At 43.5% G+C, this 21,727-nt stretch overlaps 1 pseudogene; it reads left to right on the forward strand.

Annotated features, from left to right (window-relative positions):
* The first annotated feature begins 18,369 nt into the window (after positions 1 to 18,369).
* LOC106562179 (trans-1,2-dihydrobenzene-1,2-diol dehydrogenase-like) lies at positions 18,370 to 21,344 on the forward strand (annotated as a pseudogene).
* Positions 21,345 to 21,727: the final 383 nt, after the last annotated feature.

A 21,727-nucleotide genomic window follows, 5' to 3' on the forward strand; every position in this document is an offset into this window, starting at 1 on the left:
TGTGTGTGTCTGTTTCTCTCAAGTCTTCCCTCCTTTCCAGATGACCATTTAGACTCTCGCTCTCTCTATGCCGGAGCATTCTGTGGTCATAGAGGGGGCGGTAAGCAGGCCTTGACTTTTACATAAATTAAAATGTTTTCATAGTGGCATTTCAGGGGACATGGGGATTAGAGTGGATTTCAACAAACCAGAGGGATGAAATTTAAGTATGCTAAAAGTCTAAGAGCTATGCTACAGTTCTGCTCTGGATCAAAATGAATAACCTATCATAGAAATTCACATGAGCACAACAAAGAGTCATCATTATACGGTTAAGAATACTTCATGTTATGTTTGTTTGCCAATATCCCCTTGTAAAAGGAGAAGACTGGCTTTGGACCGACTACTCATCCTTTTTTTTGCAGATCTTCTCACGCTCGTGCTGAAGCATGCTGGCCTGCCCCCTTGTTTTTTTTGGCAGTCCCAGACATAGAACACTCAGTAACACACACAGAAACTACAGCACATCCGTATTAGTGTTTTTTCCCCTATAAAATCCTACCGACATCTGCCAGCATGTTCACAAATATTGTCAAAAGGCCAACTTAGCAATGCTCCAGCCTTTGATGCGCATGGCTGAATGTTTTTCATATTTTGTGTCAATGTGTTTATTTTGCGGGGTAGCTCCATAGGGTATTAGGGTTCAGGGAAGTGTATGCATGATAAACCTTGTGATTAAGATGGCCACAGTCCACCCAACCTGATCCCCATTTTCACGCAGATATTGTATTTTTTCCCTATAAAACATGTCAATGGTCATGGATGAGTACATGCCTGCCCTATTTAGAATTAGGAGAACGAGACAAGTGACATAACTGGACTATCTGTGCGTCGCTCCACTTTAGGGAAAAGGTTTTTACTGTTATGACATGTGCTGCTCTGGGAATTGTGTGACATTTGGCATGAGCATTAGCTCAACATAGGAGCTGTGCCGTAACTCATAAGCTTTATTGTAGGTTAGGGTGTATTTTACTGTTGTACAGGTCATGGGTCAGTATTAGAATCATTGGAGATAGTATCTCTTTGAATGTGCTTGTGCTCAATTCATCCGAGGTCCCAGCAGCTACTGTATAGCACTGTCTCATGGACCATTTCAGAAATGATGTTCTGTCTTGAGCTGCATTCCCCTGAGAGATGGCAACACGAGAACAAACTGCTCAAATCATTACCCTCACTGTCTGTTTATGAGAGCCTGCCTGCCTCACTCAGCCAGCACACAATACTACTGTAGCTAGCTAGCTCACTAATGCTAACCCCACATAATACTTTTCTTTTGGGGGGGGGGGGGAGACATGTACATTATCCATTTCAAATTATAGGTTTATAAAACATGTACCCGTAGGCTGCCACTCAAAAGAAGAAAACACATTAAGAAATACATACAGAGTTTATGTTATAAGAAATTCAGTATAACAGGTAAGAGCTAATTCTGATGTCTTATGCTAAGCTAACATATTCATGCCTTTCAACCCAGGTTCACTACTAAACCTTCCACCCTACTAATCTACATGGTGACATGTCTGTTAATGCTCACTTCACATAGCCCGGTCTGACTTTTTTCAAGGAATGCTTCTATATAAAATCTGGCATCCCTGGTACTGTAATGCTAAAACTCTAGTTCTGACTGCCTGTCCGTTTTTATCCTCATATTGGCTATAGTTAATTTGTTTTACTATCTTCTTGAGCTCTGGATAATTTCCGAATCATTCAGTCAACCTCTAAAATTGGCTACTTTGGAGTAAAAAATGAAATAGACAAAATTGGTTTAAGAAACATTTTCTTATTTAATTTCACTTCAATAACAATAATTATTAGTGGCTGGTGATCCGTGCACAGTGTCCTCCTTCTCCTCCTCCTGCCTTCCTGAGCTAAGCCCTGGACATGGTGAGGAAGGATCTCCATAGCCTTTCTTCTCCCCATGGCTCTGCTCTGGAAAGATTCCTCTCTTCTGACCCTCCTCTCTCTCTCACTCTGTTTGTGGCGGAAGGTAAATGCTACTCAACAGAAACCCCCACTGTCCCCTGCTCCCAGTTCCCTGCTTATCATATTATCCCAAGCTCTTGAGCTTCTCTGTAACAGGGTCTTCCTTGAACCGAGCAGGAGAAAACAGACCTGGGTGGCTAGATGGCCATACCATAAATCATGTAGACTCAAATCATTTGAAGAAACCGTAAATGGCCTTGGCTTGTACACGAAGATCACCTACTGTAGCAGGAACACCTGTAAAGGAGGCAGGCTTGTGTCCCTGAAATGGTGCCTTTACCTTTCCTTTACTTCAACTATTCAGGGGGAGAAAACGGCATCTTTCTGTATCTAAACCTCTGAGCCCCACAAGAAGCAGTTTAGAGCATCTGAGGGTAAGATTACCAATCGCTTCTGATAGACAGAGCCCACAATTTCCGTCTCTCTCTCTTTCACCGCTTATCAGTGAGAAGTGGGGGCACTGAAAACAGCGCACATTCATCACAATCACCTCAGACACACATTTAAGGGCATCGGACGTTCTAAGAGAAATCAAAAGTGCGCAAGTGAAGAGACACTGGTGAAGTGGGGTGAAGAGAGCTTTGAAAAGTCCCATTGTGTATTCTTATACAGTCACCTCAAATTATTGGCACCCTTGATAAAAAATGTATGTTCGGTTTTATAAGTTGATCTCTTCATAAGAAACTGTATTGTGGACTTCCATGACTTCAATGCGCCGAATACCACAGGTGTTGAACTTACAGTGAAATGCTTATTTACAAGGTCTTTCCCAACAATGCAAAATGATGAGAAAAAAAGATGTAAAAAAAAAAACATGAGAAATAAAACACAAGAATGAAGCTACAGTTGAAGTCAGAAGTTTACGTACACTTAGGTTGGAGTCATTAAACCTCATTTTTCAACTACTCCTCACATTTCTTGTTAACAAACTATAGTTTTGGCAAGTCGGTTAGGACATATACTTTGTACATGACACAAGTCATTTTTCCAACAATTGTTTACAGACAGATTATTTCACTTATAGGTCGCTGAATCACAATTCCAGTGGATCAGAAGTTTACATACACTAAGTTGACTGTGGCTTTAAACAGCTTGGAAAATTTCTGAAAATTATGTCATGGCTTTAGAAGCTTCTGATAGGCTAATTGACATCATTTGAGTCAATTGAAGGTGTACAGTGAGGGGGAAAAGTATTTGATCCCCTGCTGATTTTGTACGTTTGCCCACTGACAAAGAAATGATCAGTCTATAATTTTAATGGCAGGTTTATTTGAACAGTGAGAGACAGAATAACAACAAAAAAATCGTGAAAAACCCATCTCAAAAATTTTATAAATTGATTTGCATTTTAATGAGGGAAATAAGTATTTGACCCCTCTGCAAAACATGACTTAGTACTTGGTGGCAAAACCCTTGTTGGCAATCACAGAGGTCAGATGTTTCTTGCAGTTGGCCACCAGGTTTGCACACATCTCAGGAGGGATTTTGTCCCACTCCTCTTTGCAGATCTTCTCTAAGTCATTAAGGTTTCGAAAATTATAGACTGATCATTTCTTTGTCAGTGGGCAAACGTACAAAATCAGCAGGGGATCAAATACTTTTTTCCCTCACTGTACCTGTGGGTGTATTACAAGCCCTACCTTCAAACTCAGTGCCTCTTTGCTTGACATCATGGAAAAATCTAAAGAAATCAGCCAAGACCTCAGAAAAACAATTGTAGACGTCCACAAGTCCTTGGGAGCAATTTCCAAACGCCTGAAGGTACCACGTTCATCTGTACAAACAATAGTACGTAAGTATAAACACCATGGGACCATGCAGCCGTCATACCGCTCAGGAAGGAGACGCGTTCTGTCTCCTAGAGATGAACGTACTTTGGTGCAAAAAGTGCAAATCAATCCCAGAACAACAGCAAAGGACCTTGTGAAGATGCTGGAGGAAACGGGTACAAAACTATCTATATCCACAGTAAAACGAGTCTTATATCGACATAACCTGAAAGGCCACTTAGCAAGGAAGAAGCCAGTGCTCCAAAACCGCCATTAAAAAGCCAGACTACGGTTTGCAACTGCACATGGGGACAAAGATCGTACTTTTTGGAGAAATGTCCTCTGGTCTGATTAAACAAAAATAGAACTGTTTAGGATTAAATGTCAGGAATTGTGAAAAACTGAGTTTAAATGTATTTGGCTAAGGTGTATGTAAACTTCTGACTTCACCTGTATATATCAATTAAAGAATAAAAAGTAGCCCAACTTATCATCTTTGAAGCACTTACTAGGAGGTATGTGTGGTTTTGTGATTACAATAGTTCACCTTGGAGAAAAACAGAGGCTTTATCTTTTCTCACATGTATCCTCTCCTCCAGATGACAGTCAGTTAGTGTTGCAGACTTACAGCAGGTGTATTACTTGGTTCCATTAGGCTACCTTAAGCTGAGGCACCAGGCGCCTAGAACAAGAGAGTTGGGATAATAACATGTAAATTAGAACCTCCAAGATTGCAATCACACCATAAGAGGTGGGCCTATTAAGAAAATCAAACCTGTCCATTACTAAGGATAACTAATGACAATTTAGTTTGCATAGTAGGATTGCCTTATGCATAGTGATAATAATAATATTGTATGCTTCAATTTTTCTTCATAATTTTTTTATACTAATACACCCTCCCCTTGCGAGGATAACTGCATTTAGCCTTTTTCTATAATGTTTTATGAGATTGGAGAACACACTGGGATGGATATAGCTGAGTATTTGTATGCTTTATTTTATACAGTCTTTTTCTGCTCATCTTTATCAAGGGTGCCATTCGTTTTGTAGGTGACTGTATGTATGTGAACGTTTTTCTGTGTGTGAACCTCTGCCGCCTCACGTGCAGTGATGGAGTGGGTGGAATTGTTTGATGTGCAATGTTGTCTCTTTTTCTCTCATGAGACTTGCTATACGGTATACAGTTGAAGTCGGAAGTTTGCATACACCTTAGCCAAATACATTTAAACTCAGTTTTTCACAATTCCTGACATTTAATCTGAGTAAACATTCCCTGTTTTAGGTCAGTTAGGATTACTTTATTTTAAGAATGTGAAATGTCAGAATAATTTTTGAGATAATTATTTATTTCAGCTTTTATTTCTTTCATCACATTCCCAGTGGGTCAGAAGTTTACATACATTCAATTAGTATTTGGTAGCATTGCCTTTAAATTGTTTAACTTGGGTCAAACATTTTGGGTAGCCTTCCACAAGCTTCCCACAATAAGTTGGGTGAATTTTGGCCCATTCCTCCTGACAGAGCTGGTGTAACTGAATCAGGTTTGTAGGCCTCCATGCTCGCACACGCTTTTTCAGTTCTGCCAAAGAAATTCTATAGGATTGAGGTCAGGGCTTTGTGAAGGCCACTCCAATACCTTGACTTTGGAAGTATGCTTGGGGGTCATTGTCCATTTGGAAGACCCATTTGCGACCAAGCTTTAACTTCCTGAATGATGTCTTGAGATGTTGCATCAATACATCCACATATTTTTCATTCCTCATTATGCTATCTATTTTGTGACGTGCACCAGTCCCTCCTGCAGCAAAGCACCCCCACAACATAATGCTGCCACCCCCGTGCTTCACGGTTGGGATGGTGTTCTTCGGCTTGCAAGCCTCCCCCTTTTTCCTTCAAACATAATGATGGTCATTATGGCCAAACAGTTCTATTTTTTTGTTTCATCAGGACAGAGGACATTTCTCCAAAAAGTACAATCTTTGTCCCCATGTGCAGTTGAAAACCGTAGTCTGGCTTTTTTATAGCGGTTTTGGAGCACTGGCTTCTTCCTTGCTGAGCGGCCTTTCAGGTTTGCCGATATAGGACTCGTTTTACTGTGGATATAGATACTTTTGTACCTGTTTCCTCCAGCATCTTCACAAGGTCCTTTGCTGTTGTTCTGGGATTGATTTGCACTTTTCGCACCAAAGTACGTTCATTTCTAGGAGACAGAACGCGTCTCCTTCCTGAGCGGTATGACGGTTGCGTGGTCCCATGGTGTTTATACTTGCGTACTATTGTTTGTACAGATGAACGTGGTACCTTCAGGCATTTGGAAATTGCTCCCAAGGATAAACCAGACTTGTGGAGGTCTACAATTGTTTTTCTGAGGTCTTGGCTGATTTCTTTGATTTTCCCATGATGTCAAGCAAAGAGGCACTGAGTTTGAAGGTAGGCCTTGACATACATCCACAGGTTCAATTCCAATTAACTCAAATGATGTCAATTAGCCTATCAGAAGCTTCTAAAGCCATGACATCATTTTCTGGAATTTTCCAAGCTGTTTAATGGCACAGTCAACTTAGTGTATGTAAACGTCTGACCCACTGGAATTGTGATACAGTGAATTATAAGTGAAATAATCTGTCTAAACAATTATTGGAAAAATGACGTGTCATGCACAAAGTAGATGTCCTAACCGACTTACCAAAACTATAGTTTGTTAACAGAAATTTGTGGAGTGGTTGAAAAACGTGTTTTAATGACTCCAACCTAAGTGTACGTAAACTTCCAACTTTAACTGCATGTCATAGAGACTACTTGATTATTAACACACTTACTTGTTTATAACATATTGGATCAGGTTCAATCTCCCATCAATATTTTTGAATATCAGTCTCATGATAAATGCATGTGGATAATGTAGCAGTAAAAGGATTGCGTTCATCTTCATTTATAATTTAGTGTTATTTTCTCATTCATTGTTGGCCTTAATTAAGAAATATAGAAATCTAATTTCATTTGGGCCAAGCTAGGGAAAGATAGCAGGAAGAGCTAGCCGGGTAATCAAATAATTATCGTCAGTGTGCATCTAGAGGGGCTTAATTACATGTGCAGGGCTATCCGCTCATTGTGCAGAACAATTAAGGCTGTTTGAAGAGCCATCAATGACTCCCATAATTAGTTTGGTAGAAGTACCACACTCTACTGAGCAGAGCAGAGCAGAGCAGCAGTTTCTCTTGGAGAAGAGAAGGAGAGGAACCATTTTGTTGTCAGCCAGAGCCAGCGTCATGGATGTCACTGTAGTCTAGTTTGAAGATGACAAAGGTTAAGACAACAGGATTCTAATATCCCATAACCCTTTGCAACGATGGGACCAGCTATGCTAGTTAGGAACAGTGCTGGTCCCAGATTTGTGATGACGTTGTCTTAACCTGTATATTTTCGGCCTAGACTGTAATGCACCTCTTGACCCTGTTGCTCAAGTTAATAACCCAGCCAGCCATCAGGATAGAGAAAAGAAACATGCTATTTATGTTGTGAAGCCCAATGCCATAGAGAATGTGATGGGGTATTAAAAAAACAGAAAGTAAACCTAAAGGCCTCATTAACTTAATCCGCATGGGTCAGAGACCAATTTATTCTGCTCCATTCATCCTATAAACAAACAAACATCATCCATCCATCCGAGAGGAGGTGAACCGACCGACCGTGACATTGATGTCGGAAATCCTTCCCCTTTTTTATGTGCTCTGAAATTTGTAGCCATAATGTACTTTGTTAACCCAGTCCCACAACATAAGCAGACACAGACGCCAGAGTGGATGTGATGCGATGCATGTGAATGTATGTAGCCGGAGGGAAAGTTTCAAAGGTAATCTGTTCAACGTCATCTCATGTTATATGTCATGTTATATTATGTCAGAGATCCTAGAAGGGCTCAAATCAAATTAGTTTGAATTGTCTGAGATATTGTTAGGAGTGACTGAAGACCCAGAGACACTTACCGAGAGAAGAGAGGTGGGGAGGTGAAGGAGGGAGCCTGCTGTTCCCGAGGTGGTCACAGAAGAGACAAAAAGATGTCTTTACTGACACTGCATATATTCTCTCCCAATAGTGACTGTCGATACTCATAGCAGTCAAAAATATAATAGAAAATAGACTGGGGAAGTTAATCAGGAGGCCTTTCAACATGAACAGGCTGTGGAGGAGAAGAGACAGAGGGATGATGAAAAATGCAAAATGGATACGGCAAGAAGAGAAAGAGAGAGGAGAGATGGTTGAGAGAGGGAAGAGACCTTGAGCTAGAGTAACAAGGCAACAGTAAACATGTCGTCCCCCACGAAGGATGCAGCTCATAGGAAATAGGAAACTGGAAACGGCTAGCTACAAGCACTTTGCTACACCCGCAATAACATCTGCTAAACACCTGTATGTGACCAATACAATTTGATTGGATTTGATAAGCTTGCTAACATTGTTAATAATAAAGTTAGCTAGCTTGCTTAACATTAACAATATGGTCAGACTAGTTACATTATCCACATTGATAAGGTTGTAATTGTCAACAACAAATGTGTTATCTTTTGTTCTGAAAAGGTAAAAGGTCAGTGGTGAAACTCGGCAACTCGGGGTTATTCAAGCCTCATGTGGGTGCTAGCAAGCTAGCTAGTATGCTAGGTAGTGCAGCTGTAGGTATCAACAGCCAATCCAGTAGAGGCTGGAAGCTATGGTAAGCTTTGATTGGTCACTTGCGCCACGATATTGCAGACGATTTGCATAAAGTACAGCTTTCCCTAACTTTAGTCCCACCCTGTTCAGCTCCCTCGCATGTGCTCGCATCGCTAATCGGTCCCCCGCCCACTCAGTTTCTCTTCGCTTTACATCCATTGAAAATGAATGGCACCGCGTGATGCTGATGTATAGTCAACACCCCCTATGAGTTCGCCCGCCCCGGTGTGCCGCAACCCAATTCCTTGCCTTGAAGCTGATTGATCCGGGGATAAAATGTGGGTTACAAGCTTTGCCTTTTCCTCTCTGGTTGATTGACTGTATGATCACCCTGGAATGAGCTGGCCAGACCCAGGGATGGACCATTAACATTACCGCATGTATTGCATTGAAATATGAAGATCCTCATTTGCATAAAATAGTTCAACTATTCTTAGAACTAATATATTCCAAGCTTCCTTTGATGTTACTACTGCTGGTGTTTCTGATGGGCTTCAGGGGTTGTCTTTGTTTGCAATACTCATACAGTAGCATTTATGTTAAACCACACATCTCACGGTATGATGTCTTACTGTACCAAGACCCCCAGAGCAATATGAACTGGGTGAGAGGGCAGGGAGAGTATCATAACAAAAGGACCCAGAAAATAGAGCAGCGGGGATCTGGGGAGAGAGAGCGAGGTTGAAGGATTGTGAGGGGAAGTTTGTGGGAGAATATGAATATGAGAGAGAGCTAGAGAGAGACGAGGAAGAGAGAAAGACAGAGGGAGAGAGGCTGTGTTTTTGAGCATCCAGTTCTGGTTGTTATAATCCTGCCCCAGCCGTTGGGATTAAAAGGGAGACTGTGTTAAACTCTGAATATTTCATGATTGTTATGAGTCAACCACACAGGGATTCAGATAATTAATGCACATCCTATTTGTTTCATTTTCTTGAAAGAGAATGCAATGTTTCTGGGTCTGTTGAGGAATGTGGGTTCCATGTCTGATGCCCCATTCATGTGTTTTTTTGTTTTTTTTTACATATTCAAGGGACCTCTTTCTTTTGAAGTTTGATATACCTCTGGTACTTTGGTGACTGGATTGAAAGAGTTTACACTGTATATTCATACAGTATCAGAAGCAGACATAAACAAGTTGAGAAGACCTTTCCACTCATAGCCACTGTCATCCCATATACTGGTTGAAAATGGCAGATTTAGTCGTTAATAAATGCCTAAATTGGAACACAGTGGCTGTACAGTAATATGCTATACATGAGGTCAGAGTTCAGGTTCTCCATTTAACAGTGCTATATGGGTTTTGACTGACAGCCGTTATAAACTTGAGAAACGTGCACAACAAGATGCCCCTATCCCTCCAGCTAATTGGGCTACTGTTGCCCCTTTGTTGTTGTCTGAGTGAGGGAAATGCTGTTAATTGAGAGGAATCGATATGTTCTAAAAGATGAGATGTTGAGAATGACAATAAATACCGCTTTGATGTCATACAAGCAAACCACACACCCGTGAGTCCAAATGTGCCCTTCGCATGTCCGTATCTGAAAAGTCATGTCATTTACATTATCAACGTTTATGATCGTTATGTTTGATCCACAGTTACAGGATGACATGCGTTATACCCTGGGTTGTCCTGGACACAATGAGCCTATGTTTATGGTGTTGTGAAGAAAATGAGCCACAGAACACACACTTAAATGCACTCATGACTCCATTCTATGTGCACCAAAGTTACCATCTGTCTGAAGGGCCTTTTGAAAGCCTTATACTGTCAGATCGCATTTTATAACTTAGCTAGTCATGCTGGCAATAGAATGAACTTTCAAATGATGCCCACCTGACCCAGATGGCGATTTATAATGGAACATTTTTGGATTGCGTAAACAACAACAGTACTTGTGCGATGGGCTGTGTTCCAAACAAAAACCACAAACATTTACATTTGGCCTGATTCATATAGGCCAATTTCCATGAGTGTAATGGGTTAAGATCCCAAACACATGGAAAACAGATAAGAAAACGCTGCACAATGATGCTCATGCTCCCAGGTGATTTTATTCATACCAACGTTTTGACCCGTAGGTCTTCATCAGGCATCCACGCTGTTATAGTAAAATCACCTGGGAGCATGAGCAGCATTGTGCAGCGTACAACTCCAGCACCTACGGAAAGTACCTGGATGTGCATACGTTCTTCAGCTTTTGTTAAGATCCCAAACACACATTTCTGTCCAAGATGTTATAATAACACATGGAGGATATGTTTTGGTGCATTTGTTCCATAGATGAGCTTCAGTCATGAATTCCACTGATTGACTTATATTATTTCTGTTTGGCACATTTTGCATGATATCTCTCTGGCTTGGCCCACTTTGTTGAGGGACGGTAGCTTTGTAAGACGGCGTGACTAACTTAGTATGTCCAATCAGAGTGTGGAGCTAACGTCATCAAATTACCCAGGCCGCCACTGAGTGAGACGGCGAACGATTTCAATAATTCCCACATAAAACACAGCTCACACTTCTGGGGAGATACACTGGAGCAGACTCCAGTTTCTAATCCCTGCCACAGCTCAGTTGGCAAAAGGAGAGTATTGGTTTTTCCTGTTTTTATCTTGGTCCACAGTTAGTGGGCTCAGGCATTCCATTACAGGCTCCTCTGTGTCCTCGCCATCTCCCTCCCCCTCTTCCTCTCCCCCTCTCTTCTCTCGCTGGTGCTCTCAGCGACACCTCTCCCTCCACCAGCCTCCAAAGCCTTAACCGACTATGACTGTGGACAAGCATACAGTTAATAAAACTTCCAGCCAGCGGGAAGGTGTGTGTGTGTGTGTGTGTGTGTGTGTGGCGCGCCAAACCCAGAGGCAGACGCTTCATATCTGACACTGATAACAGATGGATGGATGATGGATTTTTTCAGACCTCCCTCCAAGTCCCTTCCATGTCAGTAGAACATATACAGTAAACATCCTTCCATCACAACAATCAATCATTAAAACTGTGCAAGTAAATAACCCACAATGAGCTCTGAAATTTTGATTATAGAGCTCTATAAAGCGTGAGCTTATTTTGAGTATGGATGTTCTTATAAGGGCACAAGGCGAGACCAAAACGCAGACACAGGAGGCAGACGGTAGAGCTCTGATATTTATTATAACAAAGGGAGGAGGCAAAGGCAGGTCGGGGACAGACGAGCGTTCATACACCAGGTCAGAGTCCAAACAGTACCAGACGATAGGCAGTCTCGAGGTCAGGCCAGGCAGGGGTCAGAAACCAGAACCAAGTCCAAAACAGTACAAGAGGATAGGCAGGCTGGTAGTCAGAACAGGCAGAGTGGTGAGGCAGGCGGGTTCAGAGTCAGGACAGGCAAAGGTCGAAACCAGGAGGACTAGAAACAAACAGAGACTGGGAAAAATAGGAGCAAGGAAAAACGCTGGTTGACTTGACAAACAAGACGAACTGGCACAGAGAGACAGGAAACACAGGGATATATACACCGGGGATAATAAACAACACCTGGAGGGGGTGGAGACAATCACAAGGACAGGTGAACCAGATCAGGGTGTGACAGTTCTGTGCCATAGGTGAGGTGCTGGGTCAGTGTTTTACTTGCAGGTGCATGAAGCGCGGGCAGGGAGGTAGGCAGCTCTCTCTCTTGGCTGTCAGAGGTGTACTGAGGCATGACACACACTCAGGGCCACACTCTTCCTCCCGTGGCGCCCCTCCGCCAAGGGACGGCAGATAAAAATATTACAGGCCATATCAGGCAATTAAAGACAAACACAGCTAAGTGTGGGGACTGCTTAATGGTTTTCACTCCCACGGAGGGGTTCAGATGAGTGGGCAGAGCAGGAGGGCTCCAGGAGGGCTGCAGGAAGGGTACTGACATGTCCAACACAACACCTCTATACACCCCTCTGGACCTTCAAGGGGTTATGGATGTTTCCCAAGCACTGGAGGACATTACTATCAACTGGTTGATAGCGGTTGACATTAGCCTCGTCTCTTGGCACATTATCAACTGGTTGGTAGATTACTGTTTGATATGTTCACTTCAGGTCGACATACTGGAACCTTCCAAAGCTGAAGAGGACATTGTTATCAACCGGTTGATAGGAGTTGGTATTTGCGCTGTATCTTCTTGGCTCTCATCATGTCTGACACTCCCTCCTCAGTGGGAGCCTAGTGATGGACTCGGTATATATCTCCTTACACAATCTGTACTCAGTCAGTCTGCAGATACGATTGTCTCCACTGTGCACTGGGATAGTTTTTATGGAAGGGCTCAAATTGTGTACTGTGTGTGTTTCAGTGTGTGTCTACCTTCAGTGTCACAGACAACAGTTTCTCTTAGTAGGACAGGCTCCATTTAATGATACAGACAGATATTAGTTGCATCAGTGCTTTGTTAACATTTACTACAGGCTGGTACAAAACGGGATAGATAATAAACCACAGTATCACATTTCCACATCTCCGAGGGAAAAGAGAAGCACCTCTAACCTCAACTCAGGGAACCTCTAGCACCTATCACTACTGCAGAGTCCAGAATATTTCTTCCTGTCTCCTGCTATGATGTGAGTGCTGTTATCGGCTGCTGCTGGTGGAAGGACATCCACATCACACCAAATCACACCAGGAGAGTGACAACTGACACGACTCTTCCTGGTCTGCCGTGGATAATGTGCATTTGGGTGAAAACCATATAGGAGTGTCTGCACAGGCGAGGACCACAGATGAAAGTAGCTGAGGAGACTGGTGGGAGGAGCTATAGGAGGACGGGCTCATTGTAATGGCTGAAATGGAATAAATGGAACGATATCAAACGCATCAAACCTATGGAAACAGCACGTTATCCATGGCAGGCCAGGAAGAGTCGTTTCAGGTGTCCCTCTCCTGATGTGATGTGGATGTCTTTCTATCCCCCTCTCTCTCTCTCCCCCGCCCCCTCTCTCTCTCTCTCTCTCTCTCAATTCAATTCAGTGGGCTTTATTGGCATGGGAAACATATGTTTACATTGTCAAAGCAAGTGAAATGGAGAATAAACAAAAGTGAAATAATCAATCAAAAATTAACAGTAAACATTACAAACAGTACAAAGTTTCAAAGGAATAGACACATTTCAAATGCCATATTATGGCTATGTACAGTGTTATAATGATGTGCAAATAGTTAAAGGTCAAAAGGGAAAATAAATCCACACAAATATGGGTTGTATTTACAATGATGTTTGTTCTTCACTGGTTGCCCTTTTCTTGTGGCAACAGGTCACAAATGTTGCTGCTGTGATTGCACACTGGTATTTCACCCAATAGATATGGGAGTTTATCAAAATTTGATTTGTTTTGGAATTATTTGTGGGTCTATGTAATCTGAAGGAAATATATGTCTCTAATATGGTCATACATTTGGCAGGAGGTTGGGAAGTGCAGCTCAGTTTCCACCTCATTTTGTGGGCAGTGTGCACATAGCCTGTTTTCTCTCGAGAGCCAGGTCTGCCTACGTCGGCCTCTTTCAATAGCAAGGCCATGCTCACTGAGTCTGTACATAATAAAAGCTTTCTTTAAGTTTGGGTTAGTAACAGTGGTCAGGTATACTGACACTGTGTACTCTCTGTTTAGGGCCAAAACGCATTTCAGTTTGCTCTGTTTTTTTGGTAATGTCATTCCAATGTGTCACATTGTACACAGAGAATTCTGCATACAGAGTCTCAATTTGGGGTTTGTCCCATTTTGTGAATTCTTGATTGGCGAGTGGATCCCAGACGTCACAAACATCAAGGGCAATGGGTTCTATAACTGATTCAAGTATTTTTTTGCCAGATCCAATTGGGATGTCGAATTTTATGTTCCTTTTGATGGCGTATAAGGCTGTTCTTGCCTTGTCTCTCAGATCGTTCACAGCTTTGTGGAAGTTACCTGTGGTGCTGATGTTTTGGCCGAGGTAGGTTTAGTTTTTTGTGTGCTCTAGGGCAATGGTGTTTAGATGAAATTTGTGTTTGTGGTCCTGGCAACTGGACCTTCTTTGGATCACCATTATTTTTGTCTTACTGAGATTTACTGTCAGGGCCCAGGTCTGACAGAATCTGTGTAGAAGATCTAGATGCTGCTGTAGGCCCTCCTTGGTTGGAGACAGAAGCACCAGATCATCAGCAAACAGTAGACATTTGACTTCAGATTCTAGTAGGGTGAGGCCAGGTGCTGCAGACTGTTCTAGTGCCCTCACCAATTTGTTGATATATACTGTATGTTGAAGAGGGTGGGGTTCAAGCCACATCCCTGTCTCACCCCACGGCCCTGTGGAAAGCAATGTGTGTGTTTTTTTCTTTTTTACCCCCTTTTTCTCCCCAATTTCGATCGTCTCATCTCTGTAATTCCCCAACGTGCTCCGGAATGGAAGGTCAAGTGATGCGTCCACCGAAACAGGACTGCCAAACTGTGCTTCTTAACACCCACCCGCATAACCCAGAAGCCAGCCGCACCAATGTGTTGGAGGAAACACCGTTCACCTGATGACCGAGGTCAGCCTGCAGGCGCCCGGCCCACCACAAGGAGTTGCTAGAGTGCGATGAGCTAAGTTAAGCCCCCCCGGCCAATCCTTCCCCTAACCCGGACAATGCTGGGCCAATTGTGCGCCGCACTATAGGACTCCCGATCACGGCCGGTTGTGATACAGCCTAGGATCGAACCCGGGTCTGTAGTGACGCCTCTAGTACTGCGATGCAGTGCCTAAGACCCCTGCACCACTCAGGAGGCCGAAATGTGTTTTTTTGTCAATTTTAACTGCATCGTTGTTGTTTGTTTACATACATATAATATGGTATGTTTTCCCCCCAACACCGCTTTCCATCAATTTGTATAGCAGACCCTCATGCCAAATTGAGTCAAAAGCTATTTTGAAATCATCAAATCATGAGAACACTTTGCCTTTGTTTTGGTTTGTTGTTTGTTTGTTTGTCAATTATGGTGTGTAGGGTGAATACATTGTCCTTCTCGCTCTCTCTATGGCTGGCTGTAGTTTCTCTTTCCCTGCTGACTGAAGGGCTGCTAAGTGAGCTACGGTATAGTCTCATCCAATGGGTATGTGCTGCAGACACAGATAGGACTCCCAAAGGGTTGGCAAAATGCAGAAGGTCAAAGACTGCCATTACAGCCTTCTAGCTCGTCTCTTCTCGTCTCTTCCTCAGCTCTATCCTTCTGCTCTATCACACTTTTTTTAATGGAAAGAAAAAACTGCAGTCCCCAATCGTCAGTACATTCCGTTCCATTGACAAAATGACGTATTGGTCCCCTGCACACTTTGCTCTCCCCCCACATTCATCAAGCTCTCCTCCCAGCCTCCCTCCACCTCAAACTCCCCTGTCCTCGGCAGCTCCTCTCCTCACCAGCCCGGCGCTCGCCTCCCTCTCCTCGCCTGGCTGTCACCCCTCCTCCCTCTGCAGTGACCTTGAGTTACAGATGGAGGGATGGTGTCTCCTTTAGTACAGCGATACTAGTCCCCCCAAATACACCCAGCTCTAGATACACAGTTTATTTCACTTATGGACAGCTGTGTCTAAGAGGAAATAGAAACCCTCTAAATCAAAACAGGATTATACAGTCTCTCCCTGCATGGACATTTCTATTTCCCATTAAGCTCAAGTCAGAGATGAAATGTTGTTTTGTAGGATGAAATGCACAGCTATTGCAGCTAAATAAGTAGGGCACTTCTACTGACAGCTGAAAGCTAAGATGAAGTGATGTGACGGAGTGCAAAGACAAAAGTGTCTGTTGTGATCAGACACCTTCACACAACAACAACAACAACATGGCTCCTGCCATGGAAACCAACCACGGTGACATCTCTGATAGCCACCCAGCCCCCAACACTCCCCCAGCTCTGTCAGTGACAAAGCCAGGGACACAGTCAGGCAGAGATGATGCATGAAATTTTAATCAAATAAGCATTCAGTGAGAAGTGATAGGAATGGAAGGCAATCGTCCTGGCCGCGGTGAATTAATGAAGCCCCGGCCTGGCTTCCTGCATGCCAACGTCCTGACTCTGCTGATCTCATCAACAGTCTCTTTACTGTATGACGTAGAGGGCCATGCTGGAAACAGAGAAAGATGTCTTGATGAGTCTTAGCAAAGAAAGTTTGACTTTTCATTCCCTCTAATGGCTGGCAGTCCTGTCCAGAACTTCCACAGCAGACCACCTGAGGCTCTAGGTTCTTTCTCTTGCCCTATCAGCTGGCACTGCCACAGTGCCACCAGGCCCAATCCTCCCCTCCATACCTCCAACACCCAGATGGACCAGGCCTCTCAGGTACGGCCATCACTGACACTCACTCCTCCTGCTTCTCTCCCTCTCTCTCTTTCTCTCCCTACCCCCCCAGGCAGTAACATCACTATGTGCGCCTTTCCTGCTGCACACAAAATGTACACATAAAAGTGTAACATTTCACCCAAGGCGGAGATGGACATTCCCATGGCAACTAGGTCCTGTGGTATAGGCAGGGAGATTAGGCCAAGCCTGATACCATTTGCATACAAATTGCCCAGCTGGTACCTTGTCGTTATGACAACGGCACACAGCTCCCAGAATGCCTTTGGAAGTGAGACACAAAGGCAAAGCAGCAGACCAGCAAAGTAAGTCATTGATAAAAAATTTAAAAAATTCAGAATGAGGATTGTTTGCGACAATGTTCTCATTTGAATCCAATCTCCAGGTATCTGTTTGAAATTTAATTAAGATAGAGGAAGAAAGTACACTATGTAATGAATATGTGGAAAAAATATATAGATATATATTTATTTTTGGGGATATTGGGACATATTATTATCATATAAAAAAGTGATAATAGTCATAAATACATCAACCTGAAACAACATCTGAAACAATTGTATAAGTTGCACAACAATTAGAAAACAAAATAAATGTATGTTTCTCTCTAATCAGATGCTATGGCCATTTCCGAAAATGTCAACAATTTTATTTTCACTTGACACTTGTTTGATACCTGATGATGCTTTTATAACGTAACACGCAACAATAATCCATTTGAAATTCTCAGAGTTTTGCAGGATCCCTGAACTACACTTACAACATGTTGCCATCTAGTGGTCGGTTCTGGTAATGAATCTTACACAATAACAAGCCTCCTAACTGTTTAATATTTAGCCCAAGGGCGACAGAGCTCTCTCATTTCCATAGTCATCCTAGCTCAGTGTATTGACCAGCAGCTAAACAGCTGTGCTTGGCTGTACTATGTGTTCCTATGGGAGCTTGTGAACATTGCATAGCCTACTTGCATAGCCTACTTGCATAGCCTACTTGTTCACACTAGTGGTCCCAGTCGGGTCCAGTTTAACCATTGGCCTGTGCTGCTGTCAAGCCCTTGCAGGCTAATCAACGCCTCCCTAGTGGGGAACAAAACAGTCCCCTACCGCCTTCCTAATAGTTCCAGCTTCCCTGGTTTGACCTACAGCATTTTGGGACAGTGATTACATGAGGGCAAGGTGAGTTATGTCTGTACACATTAAACTGTCTAGTTCCCCATAATGCTAATGTTGCTGAAGAATCCCATTGAACTGTTCTGTTACAGATTGTCAGAGACAACCGGCATAAACCGCTTTGGCCTGGTTGTAAGAGACTTGTATCAGCAGCATTACATGACTGTATTAACCTGTGGTGGTGCTCCGAGGGTTGTGTGTGTGTGCGCGCTCGTATGTGTGTGTGTATGCTTACGCTTATGTATGAGTGTGTGTGTGTGTGTGTGTGTGTGGCGCGCACGCGTGTGTGTGTGTGTGTGTGTGTGTGTGTGTGTGTGTGTGTGTGTGTGTGTGTGTGTGTGTGTGTGTGTGTGTGTGTGTGTGTGTGTGTGTGTGTGTGATACACCCGCCTCTCGAGGGGCAGCAGAGTAGAGAGCTGGCATTCCCAGCCTCTCCAGCATATAAATGCAGCAGCATGCTCTCCAGGGTGAAGCTACCAGCTCTGTGGACACGCTGTGGAGCTCCACTACATCTGACTACCCAGCACTCCACAAGGTCACAACCGCTCTCTCCAGCTCTGACCCAAGGCCCAGGCACAGCCCCTCTTACCTGCCAACTACCATCTGTTCAACATGGCGACTCAGTGGGGACTCTGCGGTGCAGGGAAGATCAGCCACGATTTCAGTGTGGCCATGAAAACCCTCCCTCCTGGAGACCACCAGGTACCCCACTCCACCCAAACAAACAAACAAACAAACAAACAAACAAACAAACAAACAAACAAACACATTCTATTTCCATTCACATGCTGGATGTCTCTCTTCCTCCTGCCTCTCTCTCTCTCTCTCTCTCTCTCTCTCTGTCTGTCGGCACTGACAGCTTGCCTAGGAGTAATGAACGTCTGTGTGTTTTCCCCTCTTGTTCCAGATAGTGGCGGTGGCTGCGAGGTGTCTGGAGCATGCCCAGGAGTTTGCCAAGAAGCACAGCATCCCCAAGGCCTATGGGAGCTATGAAGAGCTGGCCAGCGATGCAGATTGGTGGGTTAACAGCTTGGGAGGGCCTGGCTGTTCAGCCACAGATAATGGCTTAATGACGTAACTGTTTGAAAATCAGCCTCCAGCCTGTGTACTGTGTGACTGTCCCTGCAGACATGGTGTACCTGGACGTGCTGCACACGGAGCACTGGCGCGTGGGCCTGCTGGTACTCCAGGCAGGGAAGAACATGCTGTGTGAGAAGCCCTTCGCCATGAACTCCAGGGAGGTGGGGGACCTCATTGCTGCCTCCAAGAAGTCCAACATCTTTCTCTTGGAGGTGTGGGAAAGGCTCAATGAGAGTTGGGGTTTCCATAAACGTGTCTCAGTCTGTTAACATGATTTATTGCTTGATTCTCACCATTTGTACTCTTGTCACATTACTGTAGCAAATAATGTGACAACTAAATTACTTTCCCATACTGTACATTCAAAGTAAGGTATATTTTATTTGAAAAGACAAGTAGTTAAATATTTTAATGTATTTGGAAATACACTTCCATACATTTAACCCAGGTATTTGAATATATTATTTCAAAAAGGTATTTGAAAATACTCTCAAATACTATTTGGTTTTTACAAATAACCATTCAAATGCTCAAATAAAAGTGCTTGTTTTGGGTTGTGTATTTGAAAATACTCAAATACACAGAAAAATGTATTTTAAATACCAGATCGTCAAATACACATGTATTTGAACCAAGGTCTGGCAAATATATGGACGGATTTTGCTGATCATATGAGGGCTGTTGTAGAAATGACCAAGTTGAGGTATAGAAAGGAACTGTCTGTCCACTGTGAGGTGATGGTCTCTCTCTGTCCTCTCCCAGGCCATCTGGTCCCATTTCCCACTGCACAGGGAGGTTCGCAGGCTGCTGGCTGAGGATGCCATCGGCGAGGTAAAGCTGGTGAAGGCCTTTTTCGTCTCCCCTCAGCTTCACATCACCCGCTCGGTGGAGAAGGAGCTGGGAGGAGGCGTTCTGCTGGACATTGGGTCTACATCTTGCAGTTTGTGCTGATGGTGTTCCACGGGGAGAGGCCAGAGTCCATCCATGCCACTGGAGTTCTTTTCAACTCAGGTATTAATCTTGGCACCTACATGTAGTACCAAATGTCCTGTGCGTGCTGGCCAGCTAACAATCTATCACAAGATACTACTCACTGGTCATGTAAGCCAAGTACTGGTCAAGTCAACCAGAGATTGTGGGACATGGACAATGAGTTTGGAATTGGGCACAACCCAAGGATCAGATTAGCATTGGGGTCAGTATTGACTAGGCCTACAACAATAATTCGTTCTTTATTGAAGTGTAAAGGGTTAACTTGCTGTTTGACTTGTTGATGGTTGATAGGAGTGGATGAGTCCATGGTGGTGATAATGTTTCCCAGGAACAGGCTGGCTTTCTGTTTCTTCTCCATCGCTGTTTCACTGCCTAACGACGCCACCATCAGCGGAACAAAGGGCACCATCAGGGACTGTTGCTACTGAATCAACCTTTAAACTGTCCAGTCTGTTTTATCTTCATTTAGGGGAAATGTAATATAGCGATGAAAGAGCCAACAGATGCTAAACAATGTCTGATCTACAGTATGTCCCTGATTGAGATTTCATTGAGATGTATTATTTATTCATTCATATACTGGTAAGTATACACATAAAACATAATGTCTGTTTCATGTCCTCTCAGATTCTAGGTCCCATGCATTGTCCCACCACACTGAGGTGAATGGGAAGACGACACAGTACCCCCTGCCTGAGCCCTCCTTACCTCTGAACTTCACTAACAGCACTGGGCTGCGCTATGAGGCTGAGGAAGTCAGGCAGTGCCTGCTCAAAGGTATGGTGGCTCGCAAGGTCTTACCAGAGAAAAACACAATTTCTCTGTTCTAAGATGAGGGTTTGTTTGAAAAGATATACAACAACAATCCAATTGCAATGCTGTTGGTATATCCTAGGTAATAAACAGTAAAAACAGTCACATAAATAATAACATTGTCGTTACCTGTTGCTTCCAACCTGAATCTTTTCTCTCAGAGATTCAACCAGGTTCTTGTACCCGTTTACAGTAGACAGTGACACCCACCACCATAGTCAGTCAATTTCTCCTTCTCTTCCGCAGAACTGAAGGAGAGCCCCAGAATGTCCCTGTCCGAGTCGGCCCTGCTCACTGAGATTATGGATGAGCGCAGGAAACAGATGGGAATGGTCTTCAACCAGGACAGCCAATAACCACCCCTCACTCGCCACTCGACCATGGTCCATCTGACCTGTGCCACAGGGCCTGGACATGAACAGAGCTGTGTGCAGCAGGAGGGAGGGATCAAGCCCTGAGTGTACAATGATCCCCTCACGACTTAGCCCTATAGAGCTTGCACCTGATGTGAGACAAATCTGAACACGATGATGACAAGGAAGCATGAGTTGATTAGTAGGCTACTGTGAGCTGCTAAGACTGACAGGTTGAATTAAGAGTGCTAAAGTCCGTTACAGTGAAGTGTACGATTGATGGGTTCAATAAAGGACACTCATTGTCATGGTGAGGTTTATTTCATGAGGTGACAAGATCATCCTAAGAGGGTTATCATCAGTCAGAATACATTCAAATTGGAGAAAAAAACGAATTGTCATAGACACATTATCGGACCCCCATATTGAAAACTACTGTCTGGTGTAAACAATGACTTTGCTTCCCAAGGTCATGGGTTGAAACAAGGCCTGATGAGTCAGC

Source organism: Salmo salar, chromosome ssa11, assembly GCF_905237065.1.
Source record: "Salmo salar chromosome ssa11, Ssal_v3.1, whole genome shotgun sequence".
Taxonomy (NCBI): domain Eukaryota; kingdom Metazoa; phylum Chordata; class Actinopteri; order Salmoniformes; family Salmonidae; genus Salmo; species Salmo salar.